Source organism: Xiphophorus couchianus, chromosome 22 (assembly GCF_001444195.1).
Source record: "Xiphophorus couchianus chromosome 22, X_couchianus-1.0, whole genome shotgun sequence".
Classification (NCBI taxonomy): Eukaryota; Metazoa; Chordata; class Actinopteri; order Cyprinodontiformes; family Poeciliidae; genus Xiphophorus; species Xiphophorus couchianus.
The window spans coordinates 2,264,634-2,288,991 of record NC_040249.1 but is presented as its reverse complement, the minus strand read 5'-3'; the positions used below and the strand labels follow the sequence as shown (position 1 = coordinate 2,288,991).

The 24,358-nt window shown below is 40.8% G+C and overlaps 1 long non-coding RNA gene across 1 annotated transcript; it reads left to right on the top strand.

Moving 5' to 3' along the window:
- Window positions 1-3,165: 3,165 nt before the first annotated feature.
- On the top strand, window positions 3,166-23,916 carry LOC114138500 (uncharacterized). Its single transcript, XR_003594222.1, has 3 exons — window positions 3,166-4,401; window positions 17,734-21,938; window positions 22,624-23,916. It is a non-coding gene; the product is annotated as an uncharacterized LOC114138500 (long non-coding RNA).
- The last annotated feature ends 442 nt before the right edge of the window (window positions 23,917-24,358 follow it).

Here is a 24,358-nt window from a genome sequence, read left to right as displayed (position 1 = left end):
TTTAATGTGATCATTTGGATCTTGAAATTTGAATACTTGCAGATGTGCAACCCTGAAACGTTCTCCTTAGTTTCTCCTTTCCATACAGCTCATCCAAAACAAGCACAAAAAAAGCCTAATTTATCTTACGCAGTGTGTCAGCCTCTCATCTTTTCACACCGTCCCAAATCCCTGCTCACGCGAGCGATGCACTGAAAGGAGATCCTTTTGTCACTCTGACGCCGATGGCGATGCTCTCTTATTACAGAGACAGAAATGGAAACACTGAGACTGCAGCGAGGCGTGCATGTGTGGTGCTCACGTCAGGAAGAGGTGTTGAACCAAATAATATTCTATTCACTCAATAAATAAATCTGCGCCTTACACCTTCCATCTATGCATTCACAGTCAGACATAAGCATTTGCGAACGTGTTGAAACTCAACTTCCCGTTCTGATTGTTTTCAGCAATCACATGTTTGTTTTCTCTCTTTTTTTTTTCACGTCAGGAAAAGGAAAAGTCTCTTTGGGATGCAGTTGCTTCCCAAGGGGTTAACAAGGTTACTGTGTCAGTGTCAAGTGACTAACAGTTGTCTCATTACCACAAGGTTGCTACTTAGTTTGCATCATTAGCTGCATCGGAGCAACACTCAGGCGTGTCAACAAACACCCGGAAGGAAAACAGCTGATCGAATGATGGACATACTTTGACGAAGGCGTTTTGAAATTACATAAGACATTTGATTCAACAAGAGGCCAACAGGCCCACATGTTTTCATGAGCTTCCTACCTATTTTGTCACTCTGGAGTCACAAACTTCAATGTATTTGATCAGAATTTTAAGTGACAGATCACCACAAAGTGGTGAATTTTGGTAAATTTGAATTTTATTTTATTTGACTTTTGTTTATTCCTAAATAAAATCTGAATGATGAGGCAAGAAACTGGATTCAGCCCCCTTTAATCTGAAATTGCTGAACAGAAAGCAACCGTCTCATTAGAGTCCAACTTAATGTACTTTAATTTCAGTTAGAAAAAGCCTAACGTTATTAACATCTGAATTCTTATGGAAGGGTTTCCGACTTGACTCGAATGCACTTTGGAGTTAAAACAAGGTCATGAGAAGAAATAGGAAACAAAAACATTTTTTAAAAATTGTGTGTCCCACAGTGGGGAAATTTCCATTTAGTTCAGGATTTGAGTGCCTTAGAAAATGGCCGATGCCACCACTGAGTGAACACAGGGCTTCAGGAGCGCCCCCTGCAGGCCAAAAGATCTCAGCCTCCTGCTCTGTCCTCTTTCTGTAAATAGCACAGGTGTTGTATGTCTCAATAGGGAACCTCATACGGCCACAACTGGCTACTGAAAAGTCCAGCCCATATTAAATGAGTTCAGTGACCTTCTGAAGCCTGTAGCTCATAGAGACTGTTCAAGGAAACCTTAATGTGTGCCTGATTGTAATTCCGGATTTGTGTGGGTATGAATTAAGTTGAACAAAATATCAAAATTAGCCAAAATGCTTAAAATAATTTTAATATTGCATAAAAAAATTCCCAATTAAAGGGATTTAATTATGGATCTTGTGCTTTCTGACATGAGCCATTCAGACAGGCGCTTCTGGCTAGACATGGAAATACAACGCGACCAATCAAGAACAACTGTCAGCGACACGTCTTGCAAAAAATTCTCCGCACACTGCGAGAATGTTTCTTCTCTGGCACGTGGCATTTATCCTAACTTCATCCACAGATCTTTGAACAACAAGATGGACAGAGTCAAGAAATGTACAGTTGCGTTTTTCAACTGTCAAGCCAAATGTTGTTTGGCTTTGCTTCTCTTAATGCACTACTGAGCCGTTTTTAGGATAAAACACCAACAGTCTGGTTTATATTATACGTCACTGATCAGTTCTATAGTTTTTACTCTGCTGCCTCTATCGTGGACTTTCTATGTGAAGGAAGAACTTACAGTACGATAGTGTCCAAATCACGACTTTAGTTACTTCAGACTCAAAGGAGCACTTTGAGTCTGAAGTCAAAAGAAATTATAAAGATTCATAAACATTACAAAAATGTACTTAATTAATCTAAAAAATTACCTGGAAGCATTTCCATAAAAGAAATAAATAGCTAAACTGGAATACAAAATTTTGAGATGCCAGTGGGCACAAAGAGGTTAGCAAAAATAATACCACCGAAGAAGAAATATATGGGAAGGGCTTCTACACTTAAAGAGACAGGCTTACAGAAATCACAGTGGTTTTCACAGTGTCTACAGTCAGGTATTGTTTATGGAACACATTTTTTTTGTATCTTTTCTCTATCTCTTCTAGCTGCTCACAAGCACACTGCTGCTTGTTACATAACCATAACATTTAAGACTGGAGACAGCAACCTCAGCAACTATGTTTTAGACTCCTGTTCCTCCAACCCAGAAAAGGAATTAGACCAGAGGATACTTACTCATACTTATCTACCAACCCTGAGTAGGAGTATCTAGTTTACATACTTTGGCTCAACATTATTAGATTCTTTTTAGACTCCTGTTATCCCAACCCAGAGATGGAATTAGACCAGAGGATACTTATCTGGCAACCCTGAACAGGAGCACCAAGTTTACATACTTTAGATCAACATTAGATTCTTTTTCTTCTTTTGCTCTTTCCTCTGGTTTGTTGTTTTGTTTTGTATTTCCTTTTAATTCACATAAAGCACTTTGTATTGCCTTGTTGCTGGAAATGTGCTATATAAATAAAATTACCTTACCTCCTATGTTACACATAAACAAAAACTGATTAAGGCAGAATGAGAACAGAACATGTGCTACAATCTTTGCTTTACTTGGGGTCACCCTTAAGATGTGCTGAACGGGCTCAGTGCTGGAATGTGAATGTTACTCTGTAACGCGTAACGTGATTATTTTCAGCACTAACGCCTATTTTATACTTAACCAAATCTCATTATTTCTCTATGTAATGACACTGAGAAGCTTTGGTCAGAACTGGTAAACGGATCTGAGTGTAGCACAGAAGGAAAAATAAGATAGAACCAAAACTATCTTAGTAAGATTTGGTGTACCAAAGTACAAATACAACCTGGTTACATTTGGACATTTTACTTAGCTCCTTAAATTTTGCTAAAGCTTTCAATGTTTGATGCAACAAATATATATATATATAAAAGAAAATCAACAATCAATCCTTCCATTCTCTATCACAAGTTAGTCAGGGGTTAGCAAGAGACTAGTGCTGCCTCCAGCAGTCACACGCAGCAGAAGTCACATGTGGGGAACCCCAAGGCTCAATCCTGGGACCGGGCTGTAGCTCAGGTTATAACAAGAAGTAAGATCAGCTATCATAACTATGCAGATGATACACAGCTCTACATTACAAGGTCACCGGGTGGCGCCAAACCCATCCAAGCACTGATCAGATGCTTAGATGCCATAACCTTCTCCAGCTGAACAGAAACAAAACTGAAGTTACTATCATTTGACCTGGACGAGAAACAATCTATCTAGAGTCAACACACAGCTGCAGTTATTGCAGCTAGAAAATAGCGATCAGACCAGAAATCTGGGTGCAGTGATGGACTCAGACCTGGACTTTCAGAGTAACATAAAGACAGTGACAAAGTTGGCCTTTGATCACCTGAAGAACATTTCCAGGAGTAAAGAATTGACGTCCCCTGTCCACCCATTAGACTAAGCAATCTCAGTGAGAATTTGATTTAGTTTCTTTTTGACGTAGGCACAGCCGTATTGTTGTGCGTCACAGAAAGGAAGCTCTCCTGCGGCCTGTCTGTTATCTTTTAGACACCTTCCAGCTTGTCAGTGAGCTTCTGCAGAAGCCTGACGATTATCGAGAGATTTCATTTCCATGCGTTACCAAAGGAAAATGTGTAGGAGCAGAGGCTAGGCATTGAAATATTGACCTTTCCCCCCCATCTTTCTGCTCCTGAGGATTGTAAACAGCATGCCTTGGATCCTTTCAGACTGATTCTTAGCAAAACATTTACATTGCCTACAAACAGTGTTCACCCACTCGGATGCTTTACCGTCTTATTCCTTTTACAAATCAATCATGATTTGCTATTTAATTATTTTTAAAATGCACAAAATAACCCTTTAATGTTAAAGGCATTTCTTTGTCTCCTGTGGAAAACAATTAAACAAGCACGCAAATTTGCTGCTATTAGGACTTTCCCACAGTCAGGAAATTCCTCAGACACCATCCACTGCGACCGCTGCCGTTGCGAACGCCACGCTGTTCAGCTGTGGTCTCCCAAGTTCTCTCCTAAAAGCTTCGCAATTATCCACAAATGGAGTTTTCCGTTGTGGTTGGAACATGTGTTCCTGGAATGTCATTTGGAGAGAAAAAAAGAAAGAAGAAGTGGAACAAAAAATGAAGAGCGTTTCCATTATGGTGAGCATCACAGCAGCTGTTCGTGACCTTTTCACATTTTCGTCAATCTTAATTTGACAGAACACAAAGTAATGCATGATTGCGCAGATTATTTCAAATTAAATCAAGCAAACTGTGGCAGACATTTGTATTTAAATCCACTTGAGTCGATACTTTGTAGAACCGTCTCTCACTGCAATTACAGCTGCAAATTTCTGCCACGGTCTTCTCCACAGTTTGTCCACAGATTCTGAACTGTATTTCTGTCTGGATTTAAGTAATTCCACTGAAACTGTATTTGTATATCTTTGGGTTGTGGTCCCTCTTCTTCCTGTATTATCCTGCGTTTTACCTCCATCCAGATGCAAATCGAAACTGATCAGCTTCCTTGCTAGAACATAAGACATGACACCCGGCATGATGCGGCCTGGAATCAAAGAGCAGAGCTGTGGCAGATTAGTGGAAACCAGAATAAAACAAAACACACACACACACACACACACGCACGCACACACACACACACACACACACACACAAAAACCCAGCTGTTGATCAACATCCTGTAAATTCATACATGTACACAAACAAATGAGCTGTGACAGTGAAAACTTACCAGTATTCCATCTGTATATAATTTTGTTTTGATCATTTGGATTTGAACCTACAGCTTCTTTAAAAGTAACAATATAAATCAGTGACATTTCCCCCCCTTCCATATATTATTACGTAGAGGAAGTATTGTCGACGTAAAGCAGTAAGAATGTGTTAAAATGTCCAAAGAAGGTTAATTACTGATGAAAATATGACTTACGCTCACTGCTGTCTGTACTTTAAAAAAAAAAACATAACCCAGGCTCAGTTGTGATCACTTCTGGCACGTTTTGTGTTTATGTTTTTAATGGGATGAAATTAACAAGCAAAAACTAATTTCACTGGACGTCTTTTTTTTTTTTTAAGTAACCTGACGTTTTCACAAAATGGGACAGCGGCACCTAGCATTTTTTTGACTCGCTACTCAGGACAAAAGCTGCAAACATTAAAGCCTCCCACTTCTACAGCGTGCTGCTTTCATTGTGATCAGTCAGGGGATTTCCAGGCATATCGTCTGACACACCGTTATGAGAAAGCTCCACAGGAGTGTGTCCTTCTTTGCTTCAGGTGGGAGGCTTGACCCGCAGGTGGGTAAGATGTCTGTGTCCTTCGTGTGACATCAGAGTCTCTGTGCTGTCAGGGAAACAAAGTTTTAACACAAGCCATTGGGGTTGAATAAGGTCAACCAGTGATCGTTTTGTTCTGGAAGATCTTTAACACATATAAGTATCAAAAACATTTGAAATAAGCCATAAAGATATTAAGTATTTACTTTAAAAATATTGTGTTGATCTATCACTTGCAATCCCAATAAAACATTAAAGTTTGTAGTTGTAAAATGGTAAAGTGTGTATGAGTTCCTCCTTGTGTAAACTACTTCATCACGTCTTCGTTTTCGTGCAGCCAGTAACATTTATGTTGCTTCAGCAAATCAGATGTTACAGAACAAAGTTCAAAGACATTGCGGTTTTGTTTTTTGGTCAGTTGTTCATCTTTTCAAATATCATTGCGAAGTTATAAGATGTCAGCCGCTTTTAGCTCAAATTTGTCAATCATTCAAAGAGGCAGCCTGGTAAAAACCAGCCCCTTGTTGCATGGTTTACCTGGCAGAGAGAGTCAGTACAAAACAAAGTACGATTCGTTGAGAAACGATTGGTTTGAAAGTTTGAAATTTTACCCAGTTTCTAATGTTTGGCCAAAAACTTTGGGTAAAACCCTTAATGTTTGGTAAAATTGCGCCTGTTTGACCAAGAATTAGCGATTTTACCTCCCCGCTAACGTTTGGCTGTGACGTACGAAATGCACCAGTTCGACAAAATGGAGGTTACCGGAAATGACCAGAGATGTAAACAACCATTCTCACTACGAAGAGAGAAGTGCCGAGATGAACGAGGCGGCTGTTCCCTCTGGGACTGATAAAGTACATTCTTTCTTTAATTACTGTCAGTACATTATTTGGAAGCGCGGCCAGCACAAACTGAACGGCTTCGTTCAATTCCGCCGCTGCCATTGCTAAAACTACAGGCAAACTCGAATTTCTGAAGCAGCGCAGAAAATCGTCGCCATTGTTCACGACTTCTCCTTCTGTTTGCTGATTGGCTCGGTTGAAATTCTACTGGAGAAATCAAGCACCAAGGGAGAAAGTAGCGGCCAGGCTCATTTAAATGTGTTTGTGTGCATTACTTAGACCAGTGGTTCCCAAAGATTTTCTGCTCCCCTCCATGGATTACAATAAAATCCCCCCCAAAAAAGAAAAAAAAAAAAATCAACTGGGCACACACATCGTTCAACCAGACATAAACCTATATATATATATTGTTTTCAAACTCCACTAAAGTTTATTTCACACTTCAGGTTGCAAAAAACACCCTACAAACCATCTTTACAATGAAACACTTTTGTGTAATTTTTAAATTTTTTTCATTCATCCATACCGCTTCCAGCCCCCCCAGTAGGGGGCGCTCCCCACACTTTGGGAACCACTGACTTAGACGGTGGCTGTGTTTAGTTTTAGTGAGTAATTGGGATGCGGCAAAAGGACCGCACATTTCTCAGTTCTGAGACATTGTTGCAATGACATGTAATTTTCCATTTCTCACAGCTATAATTAGCTGGTATTTGTTAATGGTCAAAATGATGCTCTAACAAATCGTGGCTTTAGGAAAGCAATGATACATGCACAGATTCTGACACAGGAAATGACAAATGGGAGGAGGGACGGAAAGTGTGGTTTTGCAACTTGCGTTTGTGATTTTATGAGGGGGAAAAAAAAGTGATAGGCTTAATGAAATGAATTTTTTGTTTTTTTCCAGGACAGTTGCAGCCATTTTTTGGGTTCTCACACATTCCAGCGACCAACTCCAAACCAGAGCATTAGTATAAAACAAATTGAGATTAGTCAAATTAATCTCAGTTGGATTTACAACTAAAATCAAAAATTAAAGGGGACAAAAGAGGAAACGAGAAGCAAGATAAGGGTCCAGGAACGTCATTGTAGCGTGAGAAGAGATCTTGGCCATTTAGTCTGAGAATCGTTTTTGTTTTGATGCAACAAGCAGAAACTTGTCAGTGTTCCTTCTGCCGGGTTTCACAGTTAAAAACAAATAGTTTTCTGGAAATACTCTTCGGAGAAGTTGAAAAGCCTGTTGGACAGAGACTAAATCGAAACTAGGACATTCCCTGAAACAATTAACTCCTGCTGCAGTCAAATGGATTCCACGAAACCGAGTCACCTTGACGCCCATTTATTCATGCCTTTGGCTTTCCATTAACATAATTGGCTTTTTTTTCGTAGTTTTGCATGTGAAAGAATGATCAAAAATGGAGGAATTTTGAAAATGTCCCCCAGTTACTCAGAAATGTTTCTACGTTTGCTTGAGGTAGTTTTTCTCTTAGAGGAAGACTTGATCCTCAGTAGAGATATTTGAACATGTAGTGTTTTCTGAAAAGTCCCAGCATAAATCACAGCATATCCCTTTGAAACAAACTGAACAAAATGTTGCTTTTATCTATTTTATTTTTTCATTTTCCTTTTTGTTTTAATCATCCACTCCTAACTAGACAATAGGCCCAAAACATTACTGTCAGGTTAAATGGCAGTAATGCTCCAGCTGAAATACTCCGATGTAGTGTATCGAATCTAAAGAAAGAAAGTAGAGGAAATGACTTTTAGATGGTGTTTAGTACTTGGTGGAGGATGGGTGGGAGCCGTCTAGGTGAAGTGAAAGTGAAGTAAATGTTGGGTTTTGGCAAGAAATGAAACTTATGTTCCAGGCAGCGTGCGGTCGGTGAGGTGTTCTCTCACTTCTCGCTCTGGTGTCCCAGAAATCAAGGAAAGCAGAAAAGCGCTCGAGCATTGTTCTGTCGTTTGTGAATGAAAATTGCAAATTTTCTAAATGCCCTCATGTTTCTGGCTAAGCAAGTAAAAACCATGTGTGAAGTGGAATGAAAAGTGACTTTTTTCTGAATAATAAACACTTTAACATTAGCGTAGGGCTTTCCTGGCCCGGCTTGTTACTCAGCGTTCACACCTCCAGAAGCTTTCCTTCGTTAGGAACCATTCATGCAGTCATGAAGTATTTCTGCATACAGTTTCTCTTTCAAGCGTCGCAGTTAAAGAGTTTTATTTGTGGTCTGAACACACATGGGCTGGGGTTCAAACCTCACAACCATTTCCACTCTATCACCAGTCAACGCCATTCAGCTAATCGGTTCTTGGTCGGATTTAACCTTTTAACCAGAACCTTCGTCCATCTCTGCCTCAACTTGTCTGGTTCTGGTTTTATTGGCTGATATTACTCTGATCCTTTTGCGATCGGTACTTAACCGGATTATGGTATCCACTATGGCGTTCTGTTATTTAACAGGAATGGTTTTGTTATTCTACAGATACACAACCCATCAGGTGTTCAGTTTTTTATTTTTCATTTTTACTGAGACATGTTTACACGTCGATGTCCAATCTTATTTTCTGTTGTCTCTGCCTCTCTCATGCCTCACTCCAGCGGGTTTGGCTAACCTGAGCTGTCTCTGTACAGGCTTGGGTTGGTGGAAGACAAACTTTTCCTCTCTATGCTACTTTCTTCTCCTACTACTCTTCAGTTGACATTATTCGTTCCCCCACTCTACCCCTTCAGACTAGCCAGCAGCAATTAGCAAACACCTGGTGGAGCTGCGGATCTGCTGAGCTCATTATAGGAGCTACTTCTCAGTGAGACGCTGGTAAAAAGGTTGATAAAGGGTTAACAGAGGAGCCGTGTGATGACTTCCTGAAGGTGGAGTTTCTAAAGAGACAATTTCAAGGCATTAACACTAGGAGGGCCAGGTTTTCAAGACCCTGTCCAAACTGACGACTCTGATGGCTCAAATTAGCCTCCATTCATCCATTCTTCTATTCTTCTATTGTTCTATTGTACATGTGGTCGTTGACCGTCAGGCCAGAAGGTAGGGATGTGAATAGTCCATGTTGGGGGTGGGTATCTATGATACCTACAACTAGTCAGTTTAGTTTTGAAGCATACATGAAGTGTTTTTGGAGAGATGTGACTTTTTGCAGCTGATCCATGATGTTGTGCTGCATTATCCAGGTCATTTTGCCAAATGTACATAGAGTTTGCAAAACATACAATCTGTTTCAAAAAGTATGCAAAGGTTTTTCTAAAAGAAATGAGTAATGTTTCTCTTTGAAATAAAGAAAAAATGACGAAATTTCGTTCTGTATACACCCTGTGCATTGAAAATGACAACAAAGTCAGTCTAAGTCGAAGTCGAAGTCTAAGGAACAATTGTGCAACTGTGAGATGCGTTGAGGCCATTACCAGGGTACTTAAGGGTACTTAAGGGTACTTAGGCCATTTGGACAATCTCAGACTGAATAGGAGTGTTGTCTACGTGGACTACCTTCGGCCCTCCTAGTGTTAAATCAGAAAGTAAGATTTCCTTTAAGTTTTGAGTTCTATGTTATATATTGTTGAAGTTATAAAGGTTTCAATAGAATGTCAGAAACATTTATTTGGCTTGTATATAACTTGTAATTTTAACAGCATTTTTTATGAATCAGATTTGAACCTTTGAACAAGAAGTCAGAAACTCCTAATGCATCACATCCAATAAATTTCTGCAGCAGAAATTGGTAAAAAAAGAAAGAAAAAAAAAAGAGTTTACAAAACTTACCAGGATGCAGGAAGATTTTAGCTCTTTTATTACTTTTTTTTTAATTTTGTTGCTTTCACTGTTATGTTTTAAAGATGCTTTCATGTATTAAAAAGACAAGGCGAGGAAAAGCAAAAAAAAGCAAAAAGTTCTTTGCAAACTGAATCAGGAGAAAGCATTCGCTCCACCCTGTGCTTTGTTTGGGCATCTGTACACAGGCTCGTTTCTTTACAGGAAGTCCTGGGCAGAGAGCCCATATCCAGATCCTGGTTTTTCTCCACCGTCCTTGATCAACACTGACTTGAGACTAATAGAAATAGAACCACAGCCACACAGATGCTGTGTTCTTTCATTGGTGTGACACAAGCCTTGAAAAATGAAACTTTTCTTTTTTCTTTTTTTTACCAACACAGACAAGCTGTAGGAGCATCGTATGTATCAATTAATACATCTGGCTTAGCTCTTTTTGACAACCAGTTAGCGCTGTGTAGCTACGATATAAACCAGGTGCAACAGGCGTCGTGAACAGAACAGATTAATCGGCCAGTTTGGACCTGAACAGAGCAGCCAGGGTGCCGGAGTGACTGGTTGTCAAGAAGTCAAAGAATCAGGCTCTCTATAGACACACACACACACACACACACACACACACACACACACACACACACACACACACACACACACACACACCAACAGTTTCAAACCAGATCTCTAATGAGCCACTCCCTCTAAAGTAAGGCTCTCTCAGACAATTATCAGCATTTACCAAGCTGTTTCCACGGAGATAAATGATGTTCATGGTCGTAGTAACTCTCCAGTCATTATCAGGAGGAGATAACATTGCTTTCAGCTGCCGTGAACATATCAATAGCTGTTAGTTTTTTTTTCATGATGTAATACTAGGCTCTACAATGCCGAATGAAGGCACAATAACCAACTGATGCGGTGAAAACGCATCTGTTCCCTTCTGTTTCTGCTCATCAACGTTACCCAAGCCAACCTGGACCTTTGTGAAAAGTAACTACCCAGCTGTAGAGGTACGAAACCCCCCGTCCCCGCAGAGAGGAGCTGACTGATGAAGTACAGGAGGTTAAAAAGATCTCAAAAAGCAACGCGTCATGACATGATCTCAAAACGTTCCAGCAAAAATGTTTTGCATGCGACTGCAGTTCAAAAATGATCACATTTAATTTGTTCAGTTTAGAGTTGCAGACGTTAATCTCAGACCCTATCTGGGATCGTAACCTTGAAACTGGTACTGGGACACCTTAGAGAGGAAACTAGGTTTGAGTTGGTAGTTGGGTTCCTGACGTTAAGACTGAGACCTTGTTTTGGGCTTGAAGCAGGAAACCTGTTTGGCAGGGTCCTAGCTTGAGGTTGTAGCAGGGCGCCTGATGTTAAAGTGTAACTAACCCCCAAATCAACTTTTGGCTGTTGATAAGCTGTCTAAATAGTTTAGGAAGGGCTCTGTCTTTTTGACATTTGTACGTAAAGTTGTTTAGTTCTTCTATATTTTGCCTAAACTAATCTCAGTGCTGGCCCCCTGATTTGAACGGTGCCTAAACAGTTGGCTCCTGTTAGGCAGGGCTGTTTGTTTAAAACATTACACGGCCCTGCGTTTGGGTATTAAAGCGTCTCACACAGTCACACTTTCTCACTCAGAGCTGCAGAGCGTCGCTGCCAATAATGCAAAAAAAAAAAAAAAGTTGCTAGATTTGTCACTTATTAATTTTTTGATGAAACTTCACTCGTCACTAAATGTAGCAATAAAGTTTATAAGTTAGCTATAGTGCTTCTTCTGTCCCACTTCTCCCCTCCTCTCATCACCACAACCCTTTGCGTCTCTTGGCTCAGTCTGCTGGACTTTTTCTAAATTTGCCAGAGGCGTGGTTTTAGTTTTTACAGGGCGGGTTAGTTAGACTTTACAGGTAGATACCTGGTTTGGGACGCCAGTCATTGAGGCAGGTTCAGTTTCAGGCTGTCTAATTTTGAGGCAGGCGACTAGTTTTGAGCTTTCAAGCAGGAGAGGCGAGTTTAAAGGCAGTGAAAATGTTACAGACTGGTTTCAGGGACCAGACGTCGGGTCCTGATGCTGAACATTACAGACCAGGGTCGAGAGAAGACCCATCATTATTATGCAGCTGTCCCACTGAGTTTTAAAATCAAAGTAAAAGAAGTGGAAAAGTTAGCTAGACGAGTAAAGGGATCTCTTCAGGCTAGCATTCAGATGAACTAAAAGAGGAGAAAATGAGTGCATAAATAGAGGATGGCATCTTTAGGATCAGATCCTGTGTTCTTTGGAAGAGCAACAATGATGCCTATAAAAGGGAACATGAATCACAGACCCTCTTCCCTGGAAAGGTCAGGACAGAAAAGACTCTCTCTTTCTCCTTCCTGGGATTCTTTTTATTGCGGCCACAGCAACAGAGGAGTCTTTGTGTCTGTTCCAGTAGTTTACGACGGCCACCTCAGTCGACATTCAAAAGCCAATAACTAAGCTGAGCCTTCCAAGTACTAGAGTTTATATATATATATATATATATATATATATATATATATATAGGCCTGGTGACTTGTGAACAAGGCACATGGACACACGAGTGCGATGAGTAGCTGAAGTTGATGTACAGGAGGAGGCCTTATTCTGGAAGGGGAAATGAAACCTGAATCCTATGGTGCTCAGGCGCATATTTGTGCTCACAGTGCCCCCTTTTTCTCATTTCCTGTGATTTGTGACATCTGTGGTGTATGAAGGACAGGCTGTCTCTGGCGTGAGCACCACTGGCTGTGAATATCAGTCATTGATGGGAAATCCTGAAAATGACTCTCTAAACATGACACTAATGTCACAAAATACCTTTAGAAAAATCTACTTCCCTTTTTCATTTCAGGTTCACTTCAGGCGTTCACTGGCTGATGGCTTAATTTAACCACATTTATTCTGTTACGCAGGAATAGGTTTAAGCACAAAATCTAGATAGTCGGATTTTCCAGGGAAACTTCTAGATGCATCCCACTCTTGGTGGCAGCAAGTTTAAAGTGGCTCCGTTACATCAGTTATGGTTCATTCTTTTCGTAGACATTGGTCCATCATTTTTGGGTTGAGGAATTGCATGTTTGGACAGTTTTGTCCAACGTTTTATTTTCTTTCTTAAAAAGCAAGGGATATCGACAACACAAACCAGGTTTTTGCTTTAGTAGCTAAAGCAAAACCTGAATCACTAAACCATACATCAGGGGTCTCAAACTCCAGTCCTCCAGTCGCTGTCCTGCAGTTTTTAGATGTGCCACAGGTACAAAATGCTGGAATGAAATGGCTTAATTACCTCCTTCTTGTGTAGATCAGTTCTCCACAGTCTTAATGACCTAATTATTCTATTCAGGTGTGGTGCAGCAGAGGCACATCTAAAGGTTGCAGGACAGCGGCCCTGGAGGACTGGAGTTTGAGACTCCTGCCATACATTGTCCTTCTGAGTTTATTTTATTTACTCATTTTTAACCATCCACCCAAATCAACAAAAATTAATCTTCTTTTGTTTGTTTGTTCTTTCGATGGGTTCTACTAAAACAAAGTTCGTTGTGCTTCTGTATGACAATAAAGACTGATCCTGATTCTGATTCTACAAAAATCAACAAGCTTCTGAATCATCATCTTATGGGAGAGAGGTTTCAAGTGCTGTGAGAAAAACGTCAGAACTGCCAAAAAAAAATGTTCAGCAAGTGAGTGGACTGCGTCCTGAAAAGAGCAGTGTTGTATAAAGTACTGAAATCTCAGAGTCAAGTAAAAGTATAAGTACCTCTCCAAAATATGACTTTGGTAAAAGTCAAAGTCACTGACTGAAATGTTACTTGAGTTAAAGTCTTAAAGTATCTGAAACTTCTTGTACTTAAGTATGGAAATTACTGTAAAAATGGATGTACTCAAGTAATGTAATGAAAAGTACAAGTAAAAAGTAAAACAAAGCAAATGCAGTTTGAATGACATTTTTTATATTTTGGTAAACTTGTCAAATACACTTAAAATAATGTACCCAACCAAGTGCAGGCAAAATGAAACCTGCTAATAGATATACCTGCAGGCATCATTTAGTTAAGAAAATTAGGTGCTTTACCTATAGCACAAGGTTAACTTAACCTGCTTTACAACTGAACCAGCTTCTTAGTAAACCCTCCAGGACAGAAAATACAAAGTTTTTGTAAGCCTTAAGTTTCCCCTTCAAGTAAGGTCAGTGCTGAAAATGAGAAAAATAAATAGTACAGAAAATGCAGCCAACATGAAGAAAAAGAGCTGTTACGATTACTCTAATTCACAAATCAGTGAATCAGCCAATGCTACAGTCAGTAGGTGGTGCACACAACTGGTCACTATGCAAAAGAAAAAAAGAATTGGGAGGGAAATGCAGCTTATTGGCATCTGTAAACCTGGTTTTGAACTTGCATGCCTTTCCTATATTCTTTAAATTTAGTCTAAATTGCTATTGCTATGGCTTCTGTCCCCCTTGAACAGAGGAGTCTAGGTAGCCTGCTACAGTCAACATTAGGCCTAAGCTAAATACACCACGTGTGGAACTGAAACAATGCCAAACAAAGTTCATTTATGGTCAACGTTTCACAATACAGTAGTGTCTAGTGACCAAGCTATAGTTACTGAAACAGGAGGATTATAACCATTTCATAAGTTACCTCGATGTGTTTCTTCAAGTTGGACGGGGAGTTTTTGTAAGATAGAATTTCCACATCTTCGGGCAGGAATAACATAAACCTCATGCGCTACGACGAATCTTTAACACCCACGAAAGAGTATATTGTGTTTAAATAAGGCCATGGGCTCTCATCACCAGCTGGTGGTTCCCCTGGATCCGTGTCCGACGTAGTTGCAGTCGTTGTGGTCTCCGTCTCCTCCTCCATGTGGCTGCTGCTGATTGCGAGACTTGCTTTGTGTTTAATGGGAGAAGCGAAACAGGTGTATCCTATTGGAGGTGATGAACAAGCCCAGGCAAGTAGGCTACCGACTTTGTTCGGTAGCCTACTTGCTACTTGCTAATCAGTAGGTGGGATCAAAACACTTGCGTTTCTCTCTCTCGCTTTTTTGTAACGAGTAACTAAACCACACATTGAAAATGTATCGGAGTAAAAGTACGCAATTAAGTTCGGAAATATAGTGAAGTAAAAGTGAAAGTCATCAAAAATTTTCATACTTGAGGAAAGTATGAAGTACTCCAAAATATACTTAAGTAAAGTAGTGAAGTATTTTTACTTCGTTACTATACAACACTGGAAAAGAGTTCAACGAAGGGATCGAGTTGCCACCAGTGCAGAGCTGGATCAGGACCGCCAGCAAGCAGGCGCTCGATAGAGCAAGGAATGGCAACTACTATATTTTCCACACTATAGGGCGCACTGGATTATAAGGCGCACAGTCAATGAACAGTTTATTTCTGATCTTTTTTCACATATTAAGCGCACTGGACAATAAGGCACATTAAGCGAAACAAAAGTCAGATAAGTCAGTCAGTCAAAGCACAGTACGTATCACTCCGCGATGTGTGCACCACACAAAATCCATTTTCAATCACTAGAGGGTGCTGTTTCACTCCAGAACAATGTAGAAGGTGTTCCAGATTATAAGGTGTTCTGTTGTTTTCTGATATAAAAACACAAAAAAGGCTTTTAACTTTAACTCATAGTACGGAGAATACGGTAGATGTGTTTCTCAGTAAAATCTATCGAATCATTATCAAGACTTAAGTGTTTATTATTCAAAAAGCCTCTGACATAAAGGCACAACAAGAGTAAAGAGTGAAGAACATTATTTGCGCCGGTTTCAAAACCTTTCGCCATTGTCAGATTTTGAGTGGCTTAAATCCGTGCCACCAGGATCGATCATTTCCTTCAGTCAACAGTTATCTTACTAGCGGTCCTAAAGCGTTGTGTGACGTACCGTCCCCATCTAGTATTTCTCTTCCAGTAGCTGTAAATGTGTTATACGGGTCGCTGCTTTACTAAGAACCCTTCAAAATCCTTTTTAACAGATACAGTCACATGTTGTGTCAAGATCATTGGGCTAGCAGGAGAATACCTTACACTTCAATGAGTCAAAGCAAAAACCCACATCAAGTGTGTGAGAGGCCTTTTGAAGAAGTGGCTTGTTCTTCGTTGGCAAGTGAAATGCACAGTCTTCCTCTCGTTTTCCCCACTGCCTTCACTTCCAGGTTGAGGTTGTTGCTCGTGCAAGCACCTGCAGTAACGGTAACACGACATACAGCACTCATTATGGTTTAAATGTGGAAATCTGTCACTCTGCGACCGACCTAAATTTCTTCCTTGAATTGGGGTTGTGGTGGAGGTGGTGGCGAATGCAAATGTGTCAAACATTGCCTCGAACTTGAGCTAAGATTTCCCTCACAGCGCCTCTGCCAAAGAGGTTTTGCTGCACAAAGCGGCAGCACAGACGTCGGCTGTGTCGTAACCCGCCTGTGCATGTACGAGCTGCGGCGTCAACGAGTGTGAGCAGAAAAAGGAATATTCGAAGGGCAACAAAAGAGAAAGACTGAAGCTGGTGTACGTGCTGGAAGTGCTGTGAGTGGAGCTCTTAGCATGATCCTTTCTCATGTGAAACCACTAAAGCCATTCCCAACTGGGTCGTTTGCTGTTGCTCTGTGGGGGCCGTAAAAGGGCATGCTGGGCACATGTGGGAAAGAGTCGCTAAAGTAGTAATAGAGGAAAGGAAACATCTCATCTCTAAAAACGAAAACGTCACAAGCAACTTCTGGTATAAGGTTGACTAATCTGAACATCCATGAATGTTAAAGTACATTTAAATGAGATACTACCAGGAATAGCATGGATCTGAGACAGATCATTTATCCTTTACATAACTCTTTGTGGGAAGGTCTAAAAAAAAAGAAGAAACAAACATATATATATATCAGGTGACACTTGAGCCAGTGGCATAGCGACTTTGCGAAAGTGTGGAGGATGTGAGTTGACAGGTTTGTGGTTTTTAATCTGAGCATGTGCACGGGGCATTATCATTTCTCTTGTCTCTACTTATCTCTACTGTTAAATCACTACCACTAAACCTGCCTGCGTTTTGGCCCTTTGTAGCTGTCCTACTCACAGGAAACCTTTAATTGTGGAATTCCTCTTGCACCTATATTTTACTTAAGCCAAATTGTGTCCCAGCATGTTCTTTCACTCAAATGAAAAGCTGCTTTAATGAAAATGAGTCAGACCCGGGAGCAGAACCATTTGAATGTGCTCATGATTGATGGTTCAGAAAGCCGCTCGTCTGGACTTGGGTGTGTGAGTGTGTTTTGGCTTGCGTGGGATTCTGGTTTCTAGAGTGGATCTTGGCAGATCGGGTTCCTGACTCTGTGCAAACTGCAAGCCTGCAGTTCCATCAAACCTCTGAGGATATAAGAAGCTGCAGGACATCCACTCTCTGCCGGATGATAAACCTTCAGTCTCTAGCCTGCTGCCACTCTTTAGTATTCCCTTTATTACAACCTCTTGAGATTGTAATAAAATCTCAAGAGGTTTTACTAAAGCTTGATTTGAGGTCAAACTTACCTCCGCTCGCTCTCTCTCTCTCTCTCTCTCTGCATTCAGGTCAACATCCGTGACCAGCAAACCTCTCGGGAAAGAAAAGTTCATCCTCTCATTTCTCCAGAACTGGTGACTCACCTCAAACCCACAACCTCTCCAGGACCTGACTTCCACACCAGAATCCATTTTGCCTCCTCCAGCGCATGCAAACCACCATCAAGACTGTAAGCTCATTCCCCCTAAAAGCAATCCACCTTGCAATCATCCCCCAAACTTCCACTGTCCTGTTCAGAGAAAAGGGCATCTCTAGCTGCACATTTTCATATTTTGTATATACTGTTACTAAAACCTCGGTTTACTGCATTCGAGTGTGCTTCTGCATGCAAGTCAGGAAATTGCCTGCGAACATGACAAAGGTAAGACCGTGGACGGGGATGGGATCCAATGCAAAGGTAAAACCTCTCAGGAGAAAACATGCTTTTCTATGATTTACAAGGCTAACGGCAAATTGACCAGGGGCTCAATAGACAGTAAAGAGGGAAAAACTACGGGACTCAACCATACGAATGATGGGTATCAGCTGATTACCATCAATAACCTGCAGTGACACTGAAGTAGGAAGTAAACTAATCTGCAAGTATGAGATAAAAACAAACTACTGGCATAAAATTGATGCATAGGAATAAGAAAAATTCCTATGAAAGCTCATCTTTAGCCGTGCTCAGACTGCCGTGATGCGACAGACTGGCGACCTGTCAAGGGTGACCCCCGCCTCTCGCCCAAAACATTAGCTGGAGATAGACACCAGCACCTCCTGACCCCACTAGGGCCAAGGGTGTTAGAAAATGAATGGATGGCTGGATGAATATCAGTTTCCCAAATTGGGATATGAATAAAAATGAATCTGAATACCCAATCTGATCACCAGTTTTGGGGATGTTCAGCATGAGCGTCTCAGCCTGTATACCAAACACGTCCACTACTGCCAGAGAATCAACACGGCTGCTACTTAAATGCTGCAGCAATAAGGTAAAGCTTTCTTAAGGCAAAGCTATGGAGACACTTTACTCACCTGATGATGCTTGGTGCTTGAAACAGAAAACTATGATGGCATTACTTACTGTATGACTAAAAACTGTCTGTATAAAATAGTAATGCTACTAAAAATACACCATTCATTCTCTAGTGAGACTTAACACAACCCAATAACATTAAAAGTCCATTTTAATAGACTTTTAATGTCAGGTAATACCAGTTAAATATGGTACAAGTTGTTTTCCCTAAACTTTTATTTCTCAACGTTTATATTTACCTTTCTGTGTTTAAAAGACTGTTGCTTTTAGGGCTTGAGGGTTTAAGTGTATTAATTATTTGGAAAACTCCCTTCAAACACAAAGGTTCTGGTAGAAATTGACGGTAAAAAAATTTTTTTAATCCAATCTGCGCAAGCTCTAGCTGCTTATTTCCTGTTTGTAGTACAGTATGGTATATTTAGAAACAAGATCTTAAAATACAGGAAATCATGTGAACAGCTTTTATCTGCTGGGAATATCTCCGAGTGGAGGACCCCGTTTGACTCCCGACGTCAGTCTGGATTTTGGGTCTCATTTAAAGCAGGTTGTGTTATGCAAGTTGTTGAGGAGAGGAACTGGTTGGCTTGAGGGTGGAGTGTTCCTGTCCAACACAAACAGGTTGTGAAGTGCTGCTGTGCAGAGAGCAATTAGCAGGCTGAAGAGCCACTTCTCTACCCAGCAGTTACGTCAGTGTTTAGTCCTGCAGAGGACTAAAATGAGTGTCTTCGCCCACGTTGCTGTTCAGCGCCACGATTTCACAAGTGAAAGGCTGCCTTTGTACGCACTTCTGTGAAAGCACCAGCACCTTCTCCTCCACCACAAGTCCGTGTGACCTCAGAGGAATGAAAAGCTGTTGGGAGGGGGGTTTCCCCTAGCATGCAAACTTTTCTCCAGAGATGTTGTGACGGCTTATCTGGAAAGAGCAACTCTATTTTTGGAAGTCCAATTCATAACCAAAAGACAGCAGAGTCGTTTTAGTGAAGCAAGAAAAATTCACATTTCTGATGACTTTTGTCTGTTACTGTCTCTGTCTTGAAATGAGCACATAAACAGTTCTGTTTGGTTGATAAATGTCACGAGCAATGCCATTATGAGAGAAGGACAGACATTTGCCTTCAACAACAAGCAAACTTAATAAATTGACTCCCAATAGCTGCAGCTGGAACCCCGCCTCTCGCCTGGAAAGTTAGCTGGAGATATAGGCACCAGCACCCCTCCTGACCCCACTAGAGACAAGGGTGTTAGAAAATGGATGGATGGATGGATGGATGGATGGATGGATAGCTGCAGGTGTCCAAGGTGAGCATATGCCCGATCATTAGTACCAGCTGTTGTAAAACTGGCTAGGAAAAAAGTTAGAAAACTTTAGAAAAAAGTTAGGATTCTGTGCAAGTTTTCGGACCACGGTGACAGAAGACCGTCGCGCTGCTCCACTGCTGCCCAAAAAAGCCCAGGATGATGTTTTTTTGTTCCTTTTAGAAGTCAGTAGACGTCTGACTAAACTGTCTTTTGCAAGTGTTTGCTGTGTCCAAAGTCTGTCCTTGAGGCCCGGCGTCCTCCATGTTTTAGTTTTCCCCCCCGGTTCAACACAAGTGGATGAAAAGGTAGTTACTATCACCAGGGAGAGAACCAAGGCATGAAGGACGCCGACCCTCCAGGATCGACTTTGGACAACCCTGTTTGAAGTTGGTGTGAAGCATTTCCTCCTGCATTTCTCGAAGTTGAGTCAACTTTCACTTTGTTGACCTTGAAATATGTAGATCTCCTCAATAATCCCAGGGAACAAGAAAGAGGGCTGGATGCCAGGAACTGGTTTCTACCAGGAAAAACAACAACTATCAAAACTCCAAGGAACACTTTAAGCAGAAGTCACACCCTGGAGTGTGAGGTCAGGAGAAACACACGCATACACACACCAACCTACCCACAGCCTTGTGGATTTGACTGTTGGACGAAAGAATTAAAAATGAATATTCACAGGCACCTTTCATCCAATCAGACACAGCTTGTGCTGAGTTGTGAAGAATAATGGGCAAAGATTTGAGCCTCTCCATGCGCCGTTGTGTCTGGATGCGCTAACTTGATGTACAGCAAACAAAAAAACCTTGCAGCTGTAATTGCAACAAACGGTGTAGTCTGAACACTGTGGTTTTACAAAATAAAATGCTGCACTTTTTAGATGGTTCCTTGGTAACAAGTGCTGAAAACCATGCCTAATTCTCTTAATTGACGGGACGTAATTGTCTGCTTGAAGGCACTGTGGTTGATAAAACACCCTTGAAGCAGTCGGTTACAGTAACTCATCCCCAAATCAAAAGATTGGTGAAACAGCTGAGGGATCTGTGTTGAGGATTGTGAGCTCCTTCAGATTTCTAAACCTCCCACTTGGTGCAGAAGAGACTCCGCCGAGGCCTGAGAGGAGAAGGAAAATCCAGTCTTGAGACGACTGTTTACTCTGCCCCACTCTGACCGAACACTGCATCCATTCATCCAAAAGAAACACTCTGGATAAGCACACACACACGCACACACACATGCACAAAAGTGTCTTTCTATTTTCACAATGGTTATTTATTGACTTCCATTCAGCTTTCATTAATTTCTACAGATTAACTCCGACTCTTACCTTAAGCTTAACCATTATCAGTACACGCCTAACCCTAAACTCAATTCACACCTTAGCCGTAAACCTAACCCCGGGCAGCGGACCTTGTGGGGGACCGCTGCCCTACAAGGCCCATCGGTCTTCAGACATTCTAGTGACTATGCCAGAAAATGTCTTATATGTATCGTAAGGATTTCAGAGTGCAGGGAGTAACGCTGAAGCATACTCATGGAAAAACCTTCTAACAAATTTACCGACGTTTGTCCTCCAACCTGCTCAAAGATGCTGCTATTATGTGCCATCACTAAACAGCCCTGAATCTGACCAATCGTGAACTGAACTGGCCTCAGCTGAACTACAGCACCAGACTGAATGAATGGATTATTTCACCGCAGCTGGAGTGTGTTCCTCTCTCTCACACAAAGGAGCGTCTGTACCTCAGATGCTGTGAAGGAAAGGTTGACGTGAACCTAGAGCCAGGTGTTTGAGGAGACTTGCATGGGGCAGAAAAAGAAAAGGCAGGCTGATTTCCAGAGGTGACAAACAAGCCAGGAGCAGCAGCAGCTTCCAGTGTCACGAGACGTCTCCATGTGAGTAGGTGTCACGGGCAAACACAGATGTATTTATCTAATTCTGTAACACTGCGGGCTGATTACGTCTCATCTGAAAGTAAAAGATGTTTCCGGCACAAAGTTGAAAATCACTTTGCACCGGTGCTGCATCTGTTACCAAGGGAAGCACAAAAAAAAAAGAGGCGTAACATCCCCATCTAGTGGACACATTGCATTGTTGCACCTGAAATTGGTTTGGTTGAAGTTTATGAAGTTCAGCGGTGTCTGGGAGCGGATGACGTCACAAGAAGGATGATGAAATTCCTCATGTCGCCTGAACTGGCTGACATGGGGATGTAAAAGGCTCAAAGACGGGCAAGTTTTCAATGCTGTCTGAAGATTTTTAACTTCAGACACTTGAAATTGTGTTCATTTCTTTTCTTTTTTTAAAATAAAGTGCAAATTAGATTAGTTACAGTGCAATCGTTTCCATTTTTGAGGCAAGGGCGCCTGTTCTTTAAAACCTTTTGCGTTTTCCTGTGGAAGAGTGAACAGTTTAGCATTGAGCAGTTACACACCAACTGTACTCACAAATGTTGTAGCAAAACAATGTCTAAACCATATGTTCTTATTTAGCACGATCAACTGGAATGACAAAATAGATGACAGCAAAGAAGCAAACTAGTGCTAAACGTACTTTTTTCTTGTTCTCGATGTTTTTCAGGTTGACGTCAAAAGTCAACCAGCAAGAAGAAGCAGAGAAGGCCAAGTGGTTCACTGGAGCTGGAAACGAGTTACGGCACTTTGAAAAAACAAAACAAAACAAAACAAAACACTGCTTATCTCAGATAAAATTCAAAGCTTTTGAATTTTCCCCATATTGTTCCCACTATGCAAGGATTTTAGTTCAGTCTGATTCTTCATGTTTTTCCAACAGTTTACACTTTTAGGACTTGCAATTGAATTAAATCACATTATTAGTTGTTGGACAAAATAAATGTGGAAAAAAAAAAGAAGGTGTTATGTGTGCCCTCATAATTTTTTTGTAACGGTTACATTTCTAGACTTGTTTTAATTTGCAGTCACTTTAACAATTTTTTATCGTTATTGTTTAACTGCTGTCGGTCCAATAGAGTCCAACACGTCCACCCTAAGAACTTGAAAAATGGCTCCCAGATGAGTTTTTGTGCACTTTTACCTGTTGGACCCAAATCAGTGCCCAGATTTTCCCCAACATAGGACCTTCATGGGCCAATATGAAACCTGCAGACTATCCCACTTCAAAACACACTTTTTTAGCCCATTTGGTACCCAGTGGGTCCATTTTGTACCCGGGTTTTCATTGCTTCATTTATACCACTACCATTATAGATGCTCATTTATCGCAATAACTTCTGGGACAATTTATTGTCCAGCAAAATCTGTTCTTCTGACAGACCTGTTTGTAGAAGGAGGCGCTGGCGTTTTACAGCCTGATGCTGTGAATGCAGTATCATTTGTGTTTTCCTCCAGGATGATAACTTCTTGGGGGTGACCTGGGTGCTGTCCTGTGGGCTTGTTGGTGGCAGGTAATAAATAAATAATAAATATGTAAGTCAAACATCAGGACAGGACAAGTGGAAAACAAAACTTCTACTTGTGAAAGACAGCAATTACTGACCAAACTGATATCAAATATCACACACCTGTGTAAAGAGAGGAAAGGGTTACAAAGCCGTTAGTCCGGGAATCTTACACAGACAGGTGGTGGAAGCAAAAGAAGATAGGAGACAGATGGCGAGAGCTGCCCAAGCACGAGATGAACAAGTGTGTCAGGAAAGCAAAGTAAAAGGATTATCGGTTGGCTGTGGCTGGTGGTATAACTCTCCAACTTCATCTGTCAGCTCCTGAGGCCAAGTCTGTTTTCACCTGAGCTTAACGTATGAGCCAATCTGCAAAAACCACAGTAAAAAAAATAAATAAACAATCTGCTTTTGATTACCCTTTTGCATGAGAAACATCTTTTAGTGTTAACTTACCCAGGGGAAAATATATATATATATACGTAACTGTACTAAAATGTCACACTAAATATGTTTCATAAATTATAGTGAAGTAAATCTTAAGAGCTATTTTGAAACAATTGATTTCATGCTTGGTAAATTTTAGTAGAATTTAAATACAATTAAAATTCAACTTGAAGTGTATTTCATTTACGTTTATGTGCTAAAGTACAACTATATGTACACTTATACTTTAAATGTATTTGTGTGCTTATTCTATGCTAGAATTAGACATTTTGATGTTATTTTAAGTGCATTTATAAACCTGTTCACTTTAAAAATCAAATATGTTCTAAATAAATTCTAAATATATTCTCAATCTATTAAGACTCTTTGCGTAACACCTTGCAAATATTGTAATGATCGGCCTAAAAAATGATCTCGAAGCATTGCATTTGAAGGTAACGCGCACACAGA